Source organism: Cavia porcellus, unplaced genomic scaffold (assembly GCF_034190915.1).
Source record: "Cavia porcellus strain 051 isolate PalLab524CR breed Dunkin Hartley unplaced genomic scaffold, mCavPor4.1 scaffold_12, whole genome shotgun sequence".
Classification (NCBI taxonomy): domain Eukaryota; kingdom Metazoa; phylum Chordata; class Mammalia; order Rodentia; family Caviidae; genus Cavia; species Cavia porcellus.
Genome location: NW_026947495.1, coordinates 72,029,892 through 72,045,836, shown reverse-complemented (window position 1 = coordinate 72,045,836; position 15,945 = coordinate 72,029,892). Strand labels below are relative to the sequence as shown.

General features: G+C 35.4%; 1 long non-coding RNA gene across 1 annotated transcript in view; it reads left to right on the top strand.

Moving 5' to 3' along the window:
* Positions 1 to 12,899, top strand: part of LOC134478218 (uncharacterized) — a 40,074-nt gene extending 27,175 nt beyond the window's left edge. The window contains exons 3-5 of the long non-coding RNA XR_010050705.1: positions 2,747 to 4,426; positions 10,829 to 11,016; positions 12,499 to 12,899. This is a non-coding gene — a long non-coding RNA (uncharacterized LOC134478218). The remainder of the gene's footprint in view (positions 1 to 2,746; positions 4,427 to 10,828; positions 11,017 to 12,498) is intronic.
* The last annotated feature ends 3,046 nt before the right edge of the window (positions 12,900 to 15,945 follow it).

The following is a 15,945-nucleotide window of genomic DNA, read 5'->3' as shown; positions in this document are numbered from 1 at the left end:
TTTCTGCTAGACGGTAGGACGCTAGTATGGCATGGTCCTAGTAACATGTAAAAAGAGAGAGATTAAGAAAGAAACTTACAGGATAATACAGCGTGGCTTGGGTGACTACAAAAGATAGTTTTTTCAAGATAGAAAACTGGGTGGAATTGGGCAAATTTGCAGTCTACCAATCTAATAGATTTAGTTGTTGATCACAGTGGAGTGAGGGGCTAAAGGCAAATCTTAATGAATAAAATGCTGGTCCAAATTGCCCTGATGAACTGGTTGTTACTCTTATCAAGTAACCAGTTTTAGATGATTTATAATTCTATCTTACTGAAGGAAGTACTTTAGTAACTAAGGTTGCTAAGGTATCTTTACTATTTTGTCAGTCAGAAAATTTCTTTTATGCTACTTGAAATTTAAAATAACTTTGGCTTATTATATTGAAATGGAATTCATTGTTTTTAGCTGTTTTAAGATTAATCTCAAAATTTATTTATAGGAGTTTACACTTTTTTCGGAATATAGTGAGATGGTGATAATAATTTTGCTTGCTACCTGAACTAAGACTTGACCCAGGTGTCTAGGTTTCCTCTAGAACAGTTTTGAATTGCTTATAATGGTGAGAAATTTTAATAAGTACCACACATTCCACATTGTCAGTGTCACCTTTGAGACATGGCAGGCAATTTTAGTGCCTGGTTTTTATTTGTATTGATAATTGCTTTGTAAGTCAACACTCAAAAATCAGTAGCATTCTTGAAGAGACACAACAAACTCACTGAGAAAAATTAAGGTAACCACACTTTTCATAATAGCATTGAAAAAAAGATAAAATACTTAGGAATTGACCTAACATAGGAAATGAAAGGCCTTTACAGTGAACAGTACAGTACTCTGAAAAGAGGATGTAACAAAGAGGATGTTAAAAAGTGAAAGATATCCCTTGTCTTGAGTAGGATGAATCAACATGGTGAAAATAGCCCTACTGCTAAAATTGTTGTAAAATAAATCCCAATCAAAATACCAATAGCATGCCTTATAGAATCAGAGAAAAGAATCCTAAAATGTATTTGGTGCCAGAAGAGACCTACAATAGCAAAAGTAATTCTGGGAAACAATGGCAAGTCAAGCGACATCAAAATTCCTGATTTTTAAATCATACTGCAAAGATACAGTGATGAAAATAGTATGGTAACTGCAAAAAAACAGACCTGAGGATTAGTAGAATGGATTTGAAAATACAGAAGCAACTCCAAATGCACTCATCTATGTTATGTTTGACAAAGAGGACCAACACCCTTACTGGAAAAAATATAACATCTTTGATAAATGGTGTTGGAAAAACTGGCTTTCCACGTGTTGAAAATAAAAATTAGGCCCGTGTATCTCATCAGGTACTAAACTAAAATCAAAATGGATCAAAGATATAAATATTAAAATAAAACACTTAATCTGCTGAAAGATAGAATAGGTAGAACTGTTGAGGACATAGATATAGGCAAGGACTTTATGAAGCAAACCCAGATCACAAGGGAGTATTTTGTACAGAATCAACAACTGGGATCTCATCTTATTTAAAAGCTTTTTTGCACTAGAAAAGGAATCATCAAGAGAGTGAAGAGACAGCCCTCACCGTGGGAAAAAAATCTTAGCTGTTCCTTAGACAAAGGACTAATATCTTGAATACTATGTATTAAGAACTTTAAAAAAGCTGGACTCCCCCAAATTTAAAGATCCAAAAATAGGCAGCCAAAAATAGGATTGCAATAATAGGCATCTGACATGAATAGATACTTCAGATGAGGCAGTAGAATGGCAAATAAATGTATGAAAATGTTCAAAATTATTGGCCATTCAAAAGATGCAAATTAAAGGAATGCTGAGATTCCATCTCACTCTAGAAGAATGGCTGTCATCAATAAATCAGCCAATAAGAAGTGGTGGTGAGACTGGGGGTACACGGAACGCTACTCCACAGTTGGTGGGAGTGCAGACTGGTAAATCCCTGTGAAAGTCATTGTGAAGATTCCTCTCTAAGAGTGGAGAATTCATTTGACCCATCTACTCCCCTTCTTGGTATCTTCCCAAAGGAATCAAAAGCATTCATACCACAAGGCTATATGCTCACCCACATTTTTAGAAGTATAGTTTATAATAGCTAAATTTTTGAAATAGTCCAGTAGCCCATCAACCAATGAATGGATAAAGATCTTTTTTCTACAATGGAGTACTACTCCATCATAAAGAAAGATGAGCCTGAGACATTTGTAGCTAAATGCATGAACTGTGTGATAATACTCTTAAGTGAAATAAGTTGAACACTTGTTATGTTTGATACATTGTGTCAACTTGAGAAATCTAGGAACTTAACTAAGTAGTTCAGTTGCTCTATATCCTCGAGTGTAGAAGATAAACTATTAGTATACTAGGATGTTGTTCATTGTGTCAATTTGGAAAGGTCAGAGGTTTAACCCATTCAGCAGGGAGCCAGGGTCCTCACTTTGTAAACATCCTTAGCCTGTGTAAGAGGAGGGCACACAGATGGTGTGGGTGCTACATTCACCAATGGGCATAGCGCCTTGACAATAGAGGAGGAAAAGAAGCTTGCTCTTCCCCCTCTTCCTGCTTTGCTCCTTTGGCTGTCCCTGCTGCCTTAAAGTGTTGTCCCTGTGCCATGTCACACTGCTTTGGAGTCGGCTGATTACAGTCTGAAACCTCCACAAACTGTGAACTAAATAAATCTTTATTTCTTTAATTTTAGGAGTCTGTTATTTTGCCTCAGCATCAAGAGAAAAGCAACCAAGACAACACATGCAAACATCACGTAGTTTCTCTGGTGTGAGAAGCTGAGAGTGTAAACAAGGACCAGGATGTATATTAGATATTATGAAATAGGAAAAAAGTACTCAGTTGGGAAGGGTACCAAGGAAAGGGAGGAGGAGGAAAAGAAGGAGGGGAAAAGAAAAAGAAGAGATAAAAATGGGAAAAAAGCTTTTGTAAGTAAGTATGGGAAGAGGAGTTGAAATGGGAAGGAGATGGAGGACAAAAAGAGCTAAGTCATGTGGAGGTACAAAGTCCACATGATGAAAGTGATCATTACATATATTTAATATGCATCAATGACTTTAACTGGTAATAAACATTGTGGAGGAGATGAGAAAATATATCTGGTTTTGGCAATAATATTTAGTTCAATTTTGCTTAATAAAATAGAGCTGGGAATGTAATTCCCTTCCAAATAAAGAAGAGTAGAACAATAACAACAGGACAAAGAAAATTGCTTCAAGTGATGTTACACCCCTTGACTTTCAGAGAGTTAATAAAATCGTTTATTATTTGTTTTTTATTAACAAATAATGGTATGGTATGGTATGGTCTAAAATCACATATCAAAATCTTCTCCAGTTCTCTACTTAATTCAGAATGCTTTTTAGTAATTATTAAAAAAAACACTAGTTTTGTAATAACAAATGAAGTCAAATGGCATGTTAATATAAGATGAACGTTTAGCTTGTAAACTGAGGCTGTGGCTTCAAAATAACTAAAAATGTGGCCGGAACTGTGGAGAAACTTGCTAATACTGCTGAGTATTGGATAGTGCTGAGTATTGTGGCAGAAATATACAAATGATATTTTTAAAGAGAAAGCTGTCTTCACAGTCTCATACTAACATTTCACAAACTTTACAGTATAGGAAAATTTTGGGAGAATCAGTTTCCCATGTGACACATGACCTTGGAAACAAAAGAACAAATGATGCACTTTGTGTGTACATTTTGCCATATTTACATCATCGGTGGATTAGGTAGCTCAAAGATTCTTTTATATAATTACTTAAATCTTACTATTAGTAGATGACATGATATTTTATTAGTGTATATTAATTATACAGAGAAGAAACGTTTTAAATTACTATTTTAATGTTGAGTTTTTGCAGCTTACTTTGTGTAACTCATCAAAATAAAGTGGTAGTGGTTCAATTTGTCTTTTTAAGAAGATCATGATAATAATATTGAATGATGTTCTATCATGCTCAACTCAAAGAAGTCCATCTAATTAGATCTATTTACAATGAAACCCGTTAAAACTATTGATTTTCATAAAAGTTATACCTACAAAATTCATTTTTCAGTGTACTTTAATAGTAACCGAAAATTTTATTTTTGATTATGAATTTATATTTTAAGTGGACATATTTAAGTCTCATGATGAAATTGCTTGTCAAAAATACAATTGACTAACCATTTTTTTTAAAAAAAAGTTCGTCATATTATACATGTTTTATGAACTCTGCCTATTGGCTCCATGATGGGGGTCGGGAGGAGACTATTCAGCAAGAAGACAAAGCTTGCCTTCCTGTTAACCAGCTGGCACACGAAATGGGAAACCTGAAGAACATGCCCCGCTCCCTGGAAGCAGTTGGCTGATTCAGAGGACTCAGGTGAGATGATAGCTACCGAAGTGAGAGGAATAGCTTGATGCTTATGTTGTTTGATTGGCTTTGCAGGCCCGGGGCTGGTGGTCTGCACATCTATTGGGAGGATGGAAATTTATACTGTGGCACTATGGGGGATTTCCTTCTGCCTGTGTTTTATGTCATTTTTCTGTTTTGTATTATTCTGTTTCTGATAACATGAGCGAATATTTTGAAGGTAACAACCATTGTTAAATTGCTATCATCTTGTTTTGAAAACCTATGTAGCTTTTTTTTTGTTGTTGTCATTTTGCTTTTTTAAAGTTTGCTTCATCTTGATTTTTCTGTTTGTTCTTTCTTCTCTTTCAAATAAAAAACTGAAAAATAAAAAAGAAAAAAATGAACTCTGTCCTGAAAGCCATTAGATGGTATATTAATAAGACTGATATAAATGGATTAGGGTATGTAGATTATTATATGTATAGAGTATTTTAAGTTTGCTTTGTGTTTTAGGGTAAAGATGTCCAGAAGAATTATATAAATTTAAATCTTAGTTAATTTTCAACTTGTATGGCTTGATTAGATGTTTTTCCTTCTGTAAGCCCCATTTCTTTATTAAATTGATAATTCTCAGAGAGCTGTTTGAAGAATTATCTGACAACATATATGTAGAAAGCTCATTACAGTACTTGGCATGTGAAAAATCTATATTAATTATGATTATAATCCCTGCCATTTTATTAGTAACATTAATTTAATGTGTGCTTATGAAGTATGACATATTTTTTGATCTCCATGTTTTTATAACTGCTTTGATCACCTCCTCTTTACCCCGCGGTGAGGGAGGAATTTCCACTCGAGAGTTAGAGATGGCCAAACATGTGACCCCGACATTGAACATAAGAGACCCAGAGAAGTTTGCTGCTCACACACCTGCCGAGTTTGCGGGAGGCCAACAGGGGCAATGTCCCTGAGCAGAATTTGAATGGCAGGATTCTGGACATCAAGACTTGTAATGACAAGAGTGTGAGCCACCGTGGCTCATGTGAGACCAAGTGTTTGATTTGTCTGATAAATTCTGCAGGCTAGCAGGGAACTGAAGTCCACTACTCAGAGGTGATTGCTGCCTGAGTCCGTTGTTCTGTTGAGGGCTGTTTGGTTAGGGGACTTCACCCGTGACAGCACAGAAGGGAAGGAACTTGTCCTTTAGATATTGAAGCCCCTCCCAGATGTACCTGTAAAGGGGACACATAATACTTCCACACTTCTTACTCCATAATGACACTAGTTTAAGCCAGTGCTGGATATTTAAACAACAAAATCATTTGTACCAATGTCTCTATGACAGACACGCAACAATATGGACAACAAAAGACTTCCAAGTATACTGAATCTTTCATCTAAAGTTTATGCTTTTTTAGCTTTTAAAATACTTTTGGCAGGGGAGAATTGTTAATTTATAGCCAAGCTATATTCTGCTTCAGTTATTTTTGAAGACTTAGTTGGAAATTTTGACTTGGAATACAATTTTTGTCACTTTTACCAAGGGTATTGTGCCTTTTAAAAAATAAGTCAGTAACTCCACATTCTGTGCTTGTAATTTCCAGGCAGATATAGCCACTGCGTATTTTACCATTTAAGTGATTCTGGGTGTGATTAGAAAGAAGCACATTATACCAATCTTCCATAATCTAAGTGAATTTCCATTTGCTGAAGTTAAATTTAGGATGGGCATTTTCATTCCTTAAGTACTATTTGGTTATCTCTTTTATGGGCTCACATTACGATTGTCATCATGCAATATATATGGTGCGGTAAAATAGTCTTCAAGAACCTATTCTTCGATAATTATTGCCTTCCTTAATTCAACATCGCCCCAGGTTATTGACTGAGAATGACTTTAATGTATATGAATGCCAATTTTAAGTGCTTCAGTAAATGCTTCAAGTTTTGTCTTTACTAGATACAGAATCTTAAATTTCTAATTCCTACATTACATCCTCTGTGGGGGTTTGGAAAGTTGAACTAATCCTCTTAATTATCGACATACAATTTTGTCAAGTGTTAGCAAGATCCCATAGAATATATAACTAAACCCCCAGCTGTCAGGTCCTTTGCAATTGACGATGACAACAAACAGCACAATTTAGAATTTATAATATCACATGAATTAACTAAGCAATGTAGTTTCTGTGAAATACACCTAAGTGACATCAAAAAATGTGAATAATAAGCAGGAGCATTGGCTGGCAATTTATTGTATTATTTCCAGTTATCAAATTGTCTTTAGTTTAAACTTGAACATGAAGTGTTAGGAAGAAAAGTAATCTTAGTGCTAAAAGTCTTGTTCTGTTTGCCACAGAGATAGCTTGCTGTCTGCTTGATATTCGTTTCTTCCTCTTTTCCATTATTAGTAGAAACCTAGTTTTGTGTCTGACTAATGTTCTCCTCTGCCACATTCCCTTGCAGCTAAAGATAGTGAAAGGAATCAGATAGAATTTGGCAAACTTCTTTAGTGGCTGGGTATCTTTCTCACTTAAACCAAAGAAATGCCTAACAGTTGTAAGTGGTTCTATCTAAACAATTTAGTAAATATACATGTTCTAACCAGATAGTAGCCACTTGAAAAACTTCTAAACATTAGCCAAGAGAAAACCATTTTGATTTCATTCTGGACCAACCAAAATTACATATTAATGGAAGTTTTCTGCTTTAAGTGAGTGCAATGTTTCAAAGTTTGGAATCAGATTGAACACTGGAAACACTTTTCTCATTTCTTTGTATGTATTAATTTTAATATGAGTTGCTTTTTAAAAAATAACATTCACTGTCTTTTAAAGATAAATCTTGGATAACAAATATTGAAACTGAATCTGTGTGAGTTAATAGCTCCATGTCTGATAAATCTTATTACTATGCTGTCTTCAAAATTTAAAATATCCTGTCACGACTTGCATAAATGTGCAGCTGTGCCATGGAGTAACTTGGTTCAGAACCATGGGTATGAGGAGCAGCTGTTGAGCGCGACATTAGGGAATTTTGGAAGTGAGCAGACACAGCCAGAGTGCACCTATTTGCCTTTTGTATTGCATGCTTCCCATTGGAGTGCAGACTTTGTAGTGTCCTGTGCTGCAGAAGTCGTATTATACTCATGAGAACAGAAGCCCTCCACTGAAGATGACCAAAGAGTAAGTTGGAAGGAAACTGAGAAGACCTTAATGTCTGCTTTGTCCTCTCTCGTGGGCCTGGATGGCTCTTCAGTGGGATTTTGCCACCATAAATAGCACTGTGGAATGAGCTGAATGCAACCTTAACTGCCTTATTCTGAATTTTAGTAATTCCCCCACTGGGTAGCAGCTTGAATTTGATGATCAACCAATATTTGAAAGAATGGGAGAAGAATGTCTGAAGGCCAGCACACATTGATTAAGGATGATACTTTAATATTCTTTAGGAACAGAAAATGCTCCAGTGTACTGAATTCTTGACAGTGAGTTGGCAAAGCAGTGAGGTATTGCTGTAAAAGATCTAATTTAGTAGCTGGGCATAGGAACATTTGTTTCAAAAAATGAACTTGTGGTGGACAATCTGACTAATGCTATTTACAACACCTTTTCCGAACTTTTCCTTTTAAGACATGAAACTGTGGGAACACTGGGCTTTTGCTATTGAAGTAAATGAAAATGCCAGTGTCCATCTATTCGATATGAACAATCTTTCTGGTTTTCAATTTCACTTTATGTCCTCCTTCTACGGGCTCTGCTGTCACCGAATATGAAAGATCCAAGGACCAATTCTTCTTTCACTGTTACTTGGAAATGGAGTCTTGTGTATGACTTGCAAATTAACTGAAAGAGAATGCCCAACTCATTTGCTGGCATCAGAGAATTCTACCATTAACTGTCAGTAAAAGGGAACAAGAATCTCTAGTGCAAACCCAAAAATTCAATTCCTGTATCTTTTTTTTTTTTTTTTTTTTTGTACCAGGAATCAAACTCAGTACCTTGCGCTTGCAAGGCAGGTGCATATCCTGCTGAGGTATGTCCTTGGACCTAATTCACATATCTTTTAACATCAAAGATACGAACAGAAGTTCATAAATTCTTCATATTCCAACTCTAGACTCCAAATAATATTTTATCTCCTTATTCCTTTCTTGCTACTCCTTCTTATCTGCACTGCCTACGGATAGACAAAAGGAAGCTTATTATTTCATCTACAGGGAACAAAGAAGGAATGTAAACTCAGAAAATTTTTGTTGTTTGTGACTTAAATACTGTCTATTTTTGAAAGACATTTCCATTGTCCTTGAATTATATTTAAAAAATTGCCTTCCATAAATTAAGCAATACATAAATACTTATTAACATCTACCATGTACTAACATTTCCACATATTTTATTTAACATTTAAATTATTTCAGCCTAAAAATGAGTGTCCTAGGTGGTGTAGAAATTGGGAGAATCCACACACTGGGCTCGAGTCACTCTTTGTCATCCCACTTAGAAAGGCGACCGCTTGCATCCTCATAGCTAACTGTCTGGAAGTGAGAACAGAGTTCACACATGCCAGTGCGAACCACATTGGTTCCAAGGATTTCTTGGCTCAGCAGATGTCTCACCTAGGTGGACAGCACACTTATCAAAAGCCAAATCAGTTTCCTTATGAAGACGTGGAAACCCAGTCTCCCCATCAGATGCCCACAGATTCTAAACCATGGCATCATGAACTCAGCTCAATTCATATCAGGATCCCACCTTGACAGATTTGCCTTGCCTGCTTGATTTCAGACTCTGAAATTCTCTATAACTAGTACCCTTCTCTAGCTTCTGCATTACACTGTTTTGTGCTCTCCCTTTCTATGATGGGCTAATGAATTTGATTTTACTTGATAACAGTTTTTCCAGTGGGTCATTTAAGCAGCTGTCAGCCAACATGACTGATAATTATAAATTTTGTTCTCTATCGTTCAGCAGTGCTGTGTAGCGAAAAGTTAACTAACCTAATGAAATTTGGCATCTGTTCTCGGTTCCTGGGAGGTTACCTCTGATTCATAACTCCTTAATTTACAGTGATGACCTTGGTCCTATCTGTGGCCTATTTTCACATCACATTAATATACAAATTCTTTTAGTTTTGAATTTTTCTTGTATTTTGTAGAATTATAAATTTATTTTCTCAACCAGAGGTTTGGTTTTTCTTTTTAAGATAAACAATGCATCATAGTTACAAAGTTTTAAAAGTTATCTTTCCTTTTAAAGAAACATATTTGCATTTTCCCTGTTTTATGTTGAAATTTGATTTGCACTTAAAGTTAGCCAAAGGCTGAGAAATGATTGAACTTTGTCTGTACCTACATTACTCATCTTCCCATCACTGGGACGAAAGACCCAACACCCACCACTACAAGGAGGAAAGGTTTATTATATTTTGCCTAACAGTTTGCAGTGGATTTAGCTGTTGATTGGGTATTTCCATGACAGAAAGAGCATGGTGGGAGGGCATGGCAAAAAATCTTTAAACATTTTAAATGCATGGGATAATTTCATTTCAATTTAATCTATATTCAATCTATGTGTCTATCTACCTACCTGATATAGGTAAGTTTATTTCATTTAAACAAAAGCAAAGCTACTATTGATCATTATGACAAGAGCTAGTATTTATTGCTTTTTGTGTGCCAGATCTTTTTCAAAGTGTCATATAAATATTATCTGAGTTAATCCTCACAATGTCTCCATGAGATACAGTTTATTATTATTCTAATATTAATATTGAAAAAGTAAAGTTTTAGTTTTGTTGATGTTCCCACGCCTAGTAAATGCTGGAGTATGATAATTATATAGTCACAGTGCTGAGATCTTTGCTTCAAAAGTATTTATTTTATTTGGCTTTTGGATTACAAGATCAAACTATATTTCCTCTATCTGTGACATGTACACAATCCATTTCAATAGATGATGATTGCTACGTGGAGTAAATTGTTTAAATAGAAATATGAGCATGAAACTCTGCCTAGAGCAGTCTGAGAACATTTCACAGGAAAATGTAGAATTTGAGCTGAATCTTCTAGGATGAATGAAAAATTGCTAAAGTAAGGATAGATGTTGAGGTTGAAGAAAAAGTGTGTAAAATTCTAAGGGCTCATGTAAGCATGTGTATCAGAGAAAGAAAAATAATAGATATTAAAGTTTGGAAGCAGTATATCTTCTGAAAAAATAAGTCCTGTAGTTTTGATAAATTTCCTACACACACACACACACACACACACACACACACACACACACACACACACGTTGTCTGAGGAAAGATATGTTCCAGTTTCCTAAATTACTGGGAAATGACACCTCTATATTTTCACTGCTGACAGCTTGACACTATTTTTCCCCCACTTTTGCTCAGTGAAATAATTTGTTCTTTATTGGACAGTCTTACAGGTTTAGAGGCCAGACTGTCCAGCAGAGAGACTGCAGTTTCCTACTGTTTCCGCTTATTTCCATCCTTAACAACACAATTACAAATAAACGGTGACTGCCCGGGCTGTCTCTGACACTGATGCGAGGAGAAATATGGCAGCAACCTGGCAGCTTGAGCAGCTCAAATCGTAAACACTTAAGGTAAAGAATATCCACTTCCAATAGAGACGAGTAGTGAGAGACCACATTTCCAATGTACAATTAAAGAGCTTTACCGGGGGAGAAAACTAAAGTGCATTGTCAACATATTATCTGTCCAAAGTCACTTTGTCTTCTTTCTAGTGTTGAGAAAATGTGGAACTAGAAAGAGGACTGATACACACAAGGTCTGACTTGGAAAAACTCAGAGAAGCATAGATTTAGTGCTTAATTAAAGCAATCATGAGACTTGGGTAGGCATCTACTGTATCTCCAGCTGTATGTATGTAATTAAGATGTTCACAAGCAATTAAAAGTGTTTATTTTACAGAAAAAACTAAAAACATTATGAAATGATTCCATGTAGATGGAAAATGGGGAGGAAAACAATATTTCTCCTAGTCTTCCTACCAAGAGAAAATTTTATTGAAACTTGTTTCTTTCCAATGACTTTTGAATGATGATCAATATTAATATTGATGTATTTATTTAAAATTATAACAAGTGGACATTTTTAATGGTACAGAGAACTGAGGATTGAATGCAGTACCTTTGCTCTGAGCCCTAGATAGATTTAAGTTTGGTTCCCAGCAGCTTCCGTAGAGTGTTGTAATTCATCTTGATTTGTTAATTATGCAATCTGAGGATCCACTAATAACTGAACAGTTGAATCTCAGCCAATCATAATATCTGAACTTCCAGCCAATAGAGACTTAAAGCTGCCAAAACATAAGCATATAAGGCAAATATGAACTGTAGCCCACCAGGCTGCTTCTCTAGAGCACTTCCTTTTCTCTGGCTCTGACTTGCTCATGTGGTAGTGTGGGATATTCTGTGGAAGGCTGCTCTATTGTATGGTCATTTTATTTGCTCCAATGAAGTTTGGTAAGTTGAACTGGTATAAGTTTTTAACATTAGTTTTGGGCTCCTAAAACTGTGAGCTGAAATTGAGAATTCAGAGAAGGAAGTCACTCAGCATAGCCAGAATGTGAACAAGAATAGAAATTGATAGGAGCTGAGATTGAAGATATGGGCAGGATCCAGATGAGAGAGATTCCAGGGCATGAGCTGGAGGGGAGCACTTATTATGTTTATTAAATCATGTGCACTTCATTTTATAGACAATGAAGAATCATGGAAAATTTAAACTGAAAGAACATGATCAGTTTTATGTTTTAAATTTGCTGGTGGCAATATGATACTGTCTCTCAAATACAGTATTCAAAAATATACTTTACTGATATTGTTGTTATTTTCTTGTCTGTTTCTCAGGGGGGATAAAGAACACAGATCTCTTGACCCAGAACTGCATAAAATTATGTCCTGTCTTTTCAATGCTCAACTTTTGAAAATTATCAGTATTGGCATTTTATTAATAGTTAAACCTATGAAAAAATTCCTGTAATGTTTTAGGGATAAAGATTTTTTTAAGTTTCATTAAAATCTGGCTGTAGAGTTATGAATATCTCCTATTACATTTCTCAGAAGAAGAGCACACTGAAAATGACTCTGCAGAGAGTGTGGAAAGAAACAAAGAAAGATACAAGAGGTGGACTCCGCTACCTTCGCAAAGGGGAATGTGATCTGAACTAAGGAAATATTTTTATATTTGACAAGAATAGATACATGTGAAAATATTTAGTGGTATAATTAATACAATGTGCACATCAACAGTATGTGAAAAGTGAGACGGGAGAGTTAGACGGCTCCAAGTTTCCTGGAAGTGATGGTGTTTTGGTTGAGATTAAATGAAAGGATGTTTACAAACTGCACAAGAGGTCACAGCAGGAGGCAGGACCCTGCAAAGACGAAGAGGAGTAATCTTACCCAGCTCTTCTTCTTTTCCTTGCTCACGTTCTCTCCTTTCCCTTTTGTGTGTGTTTTTTCAGCGGGGGGGGGGGTGTTGGGTATTTAGCTCAGCGGCATAAGCGCCTGCCTTGCAAGCAGGCAGTCATGAGTTCGATCCCCAGTACCGATAAAAAAAAAACAAAAACAAAACCAAAAAAAAAAAAACCCACTCAGTTTCTCTTCTCTCTAGTGCCTTTCTTCAGACTTCTGGAAAATAATAATCTGTACAAATTTTAAAAAATCAGAGGGTTGTGGATTAAACTAAAGCTCATTTCCAGTGCCCATTCTCCAGGGGCCTGGGGCAGGGTACATTGGGTACCACGTCATGCATGGTTCTAACACTCCTTTGAGGCAAGCATCTTTCTCTGGTTTTATATCTGGATGTGTCTCTCTTCTCCCCTTTCCGTTGTTTCTTAATTTTTTTATTTTTTTGTTTACTTTTGCTCTACTATTGATAAAATGAATGGTAGATTTTTATAGATTTTTAATTTATTCATGAAAAATAAGTGAAGGTTTTATGCTTTCGTTCCACAGCTAATCAACATGTAAATAAATCTGCTTTTGCATTTGTTCCTGAACAAAATTTTTCATTTATTGTTTTTTCTGCAGAAATATGCTTTTCCCATCTGTATGTATTGATAATTCTTTAAAAGGTCAGTTGTTTACTGTCATAAACTGCTGCCACTTGATGTGAGTCTAAAAAAAATCAAGCAAGGGTGCTCCATGTAAATATGTCCCTTCTGATTTTACCACTGTAAGTTAAACCTGGAATGCTTGTCAACTAACATGTGGGACAACATTTTAAAGTTAAAGTAGCAATTAAATGCTTCAATACAAAAGTAAAAAGTGATTTAGGCAAAAGATATTGGGCAACTTGAATAAGTTATCTGTTATTCAGCAAAAATGTTGATCTCAATAAATGTTCCACAAAAGGGCAATTTGAGTTAATAATGAAATGAAATGAAACAAAACACTTTATACCTTATGCATACTTTTTAATCCCCCAAAATGTAAAGTGAAAATCTTGAAAGTGGCTGGATGAAGAAATCACACTACTGACACAGAAACAAGATAAGGATTACATCTGTTATTTAGGAAGCAAACCAGAAAAAAAAAAAAAAAGGAAAACAAAACAAGAATAATAAAAAGAAAGAAGTATACAGCATGTTAGATGTTGAGCCAAAATATCAGTAATCATTTTACGTGTCAATGGTGTAAATACACCAATTAAAAGAAAAATTGTCAGGGCAAATGTCTATCAGAAAGTGGGTGTAAATAAAGACTGGCATAAACTAGAAGGAAGTGGATGGTGAAGAATATGTCATGTTTATCTAAACAAATCTTGAATAGCTATATTTACTTCAGATAGAACTGACATCAGAGCAAGGAAAATTTTCAGGATAAAGAGGAGCATGTAATATGGTAAAAGGGTCAATTCTGTAAGAAGACCTCTTCATATAAATATATCCTACAGTGGAAGTGTCAAAATACATGAGACAAAACCTGACAGAATCGCGTGGAGAAATAGATGAATCTAGTACTAGAGTTGAAAACACCTTCAACCTGAAAATTCACACAAAAACCTACACACAGATATTTATAGACAATTCAATCATAATTGCTGAAACTTGGAAGCAATCAAGATGTCTTTTGGTAAGTGAATGGATTAACTGTGATATACCCAGACAATAGAATATTGCTCAGAGCCAAAAAATACTGAGCTATCAAAGTCATGAAAAGACATGGAGAAATCTTACATGTATACACCTACGGGAGAGAAGCCCGTCTGAAAAGTTATACATTCTGTGCTTCTGACTGTATAACATTGAAAAGGCAAAACTACACAGACAATGAAAAAATCAGAGGCTGCCAATTGTTGCAGAGGAAGGAGGAATGAATGGGCGAAGCACAAAGGATTTTTAAGGCAGTGAGCCTCCTCCTTTGGAGGATGCTATAATGGTGAGTGCACAGTGGGAACCATTATAAGTTTGTTGAAACCCATAGCATGTGCAATACAGAGAATGAACTCAAATGTAAGTAGGCAGTGATGAGTCAGTGTAAGTTTATCGGTTTAATGAATGTGCTGCTCTGTGGGTGCAGGGGCAGGATTCCTGTACCTTCCATGTTAGTTAAATGCTACTTTAAAACTCAAAAAAATAATTTTGTTAGGAGAGTGAAAAAGAGACTGGCAACGTGAGTACAGGAATCTATATAAATGCTATGTTGGCTTTGTGAATTACAACTCAATTACATAATATTAGAATTCCTTGAAGTTTTTAAAATGTTGCTTATGGGTGATTGATTTATTTGCTCTAATTTTTTTGGGTTTCTGATAATCTTGTACTGAGAGCCATAGTATTAAATGACTAGTCTGCAAAATTCTCACCTGCCACTTTGAACTGAGGGGCAAAAAATATTACATTAACTCCTTCAATCAACTGACCAACCTATGAAAAATAATGAAGAAAAGACCCATAACACTAAAATTTGCAATGAACCATATTCCTCCTTAGCTTTATTATTATTTTTAGTTGGAAAGGGAAGAAATCGTGCTATGTTGTCTCTTATCATACTAACTGCTAGGGACAATTACTGGTATTGTTTATTTTATGGCATTCCAGAAAGGGTTGAAAAATTTTAATAGCATGTACCTAAAATGTTACTTAATTTTTTAAAAAAAATTTTTATTATTTTGAAGTTAATAAAATAAAACTGAACAAGAGAGAACAATGCCAATTGAAACAGTACAGTAAAACTGGTGCAGAACTTCACAGCAGGTTACCAGGATAACAGTAATAGGTATCATAGTATATCTCATTGTCTTCACAATAGTGGTTCTTTCAATCAGGTATAGCAACATCAAATGAAATATAGAACATTATAGAACTTACCAAAATAGAATATTGAATTGAGCAATACCATCAATCAGAGCAAAGCAAAGCAGTGATAAAAATATTTGCCTTCAAAGAGATGGCAGAAGGAAATTCCCTTTGTTATACTGCAGATAGTCAACTTCCCAACAGATGTTCAGATCTCTGGCTCCCATTTGCTAACAGGACAGGGTGTGGGGGAGGATGGGATATT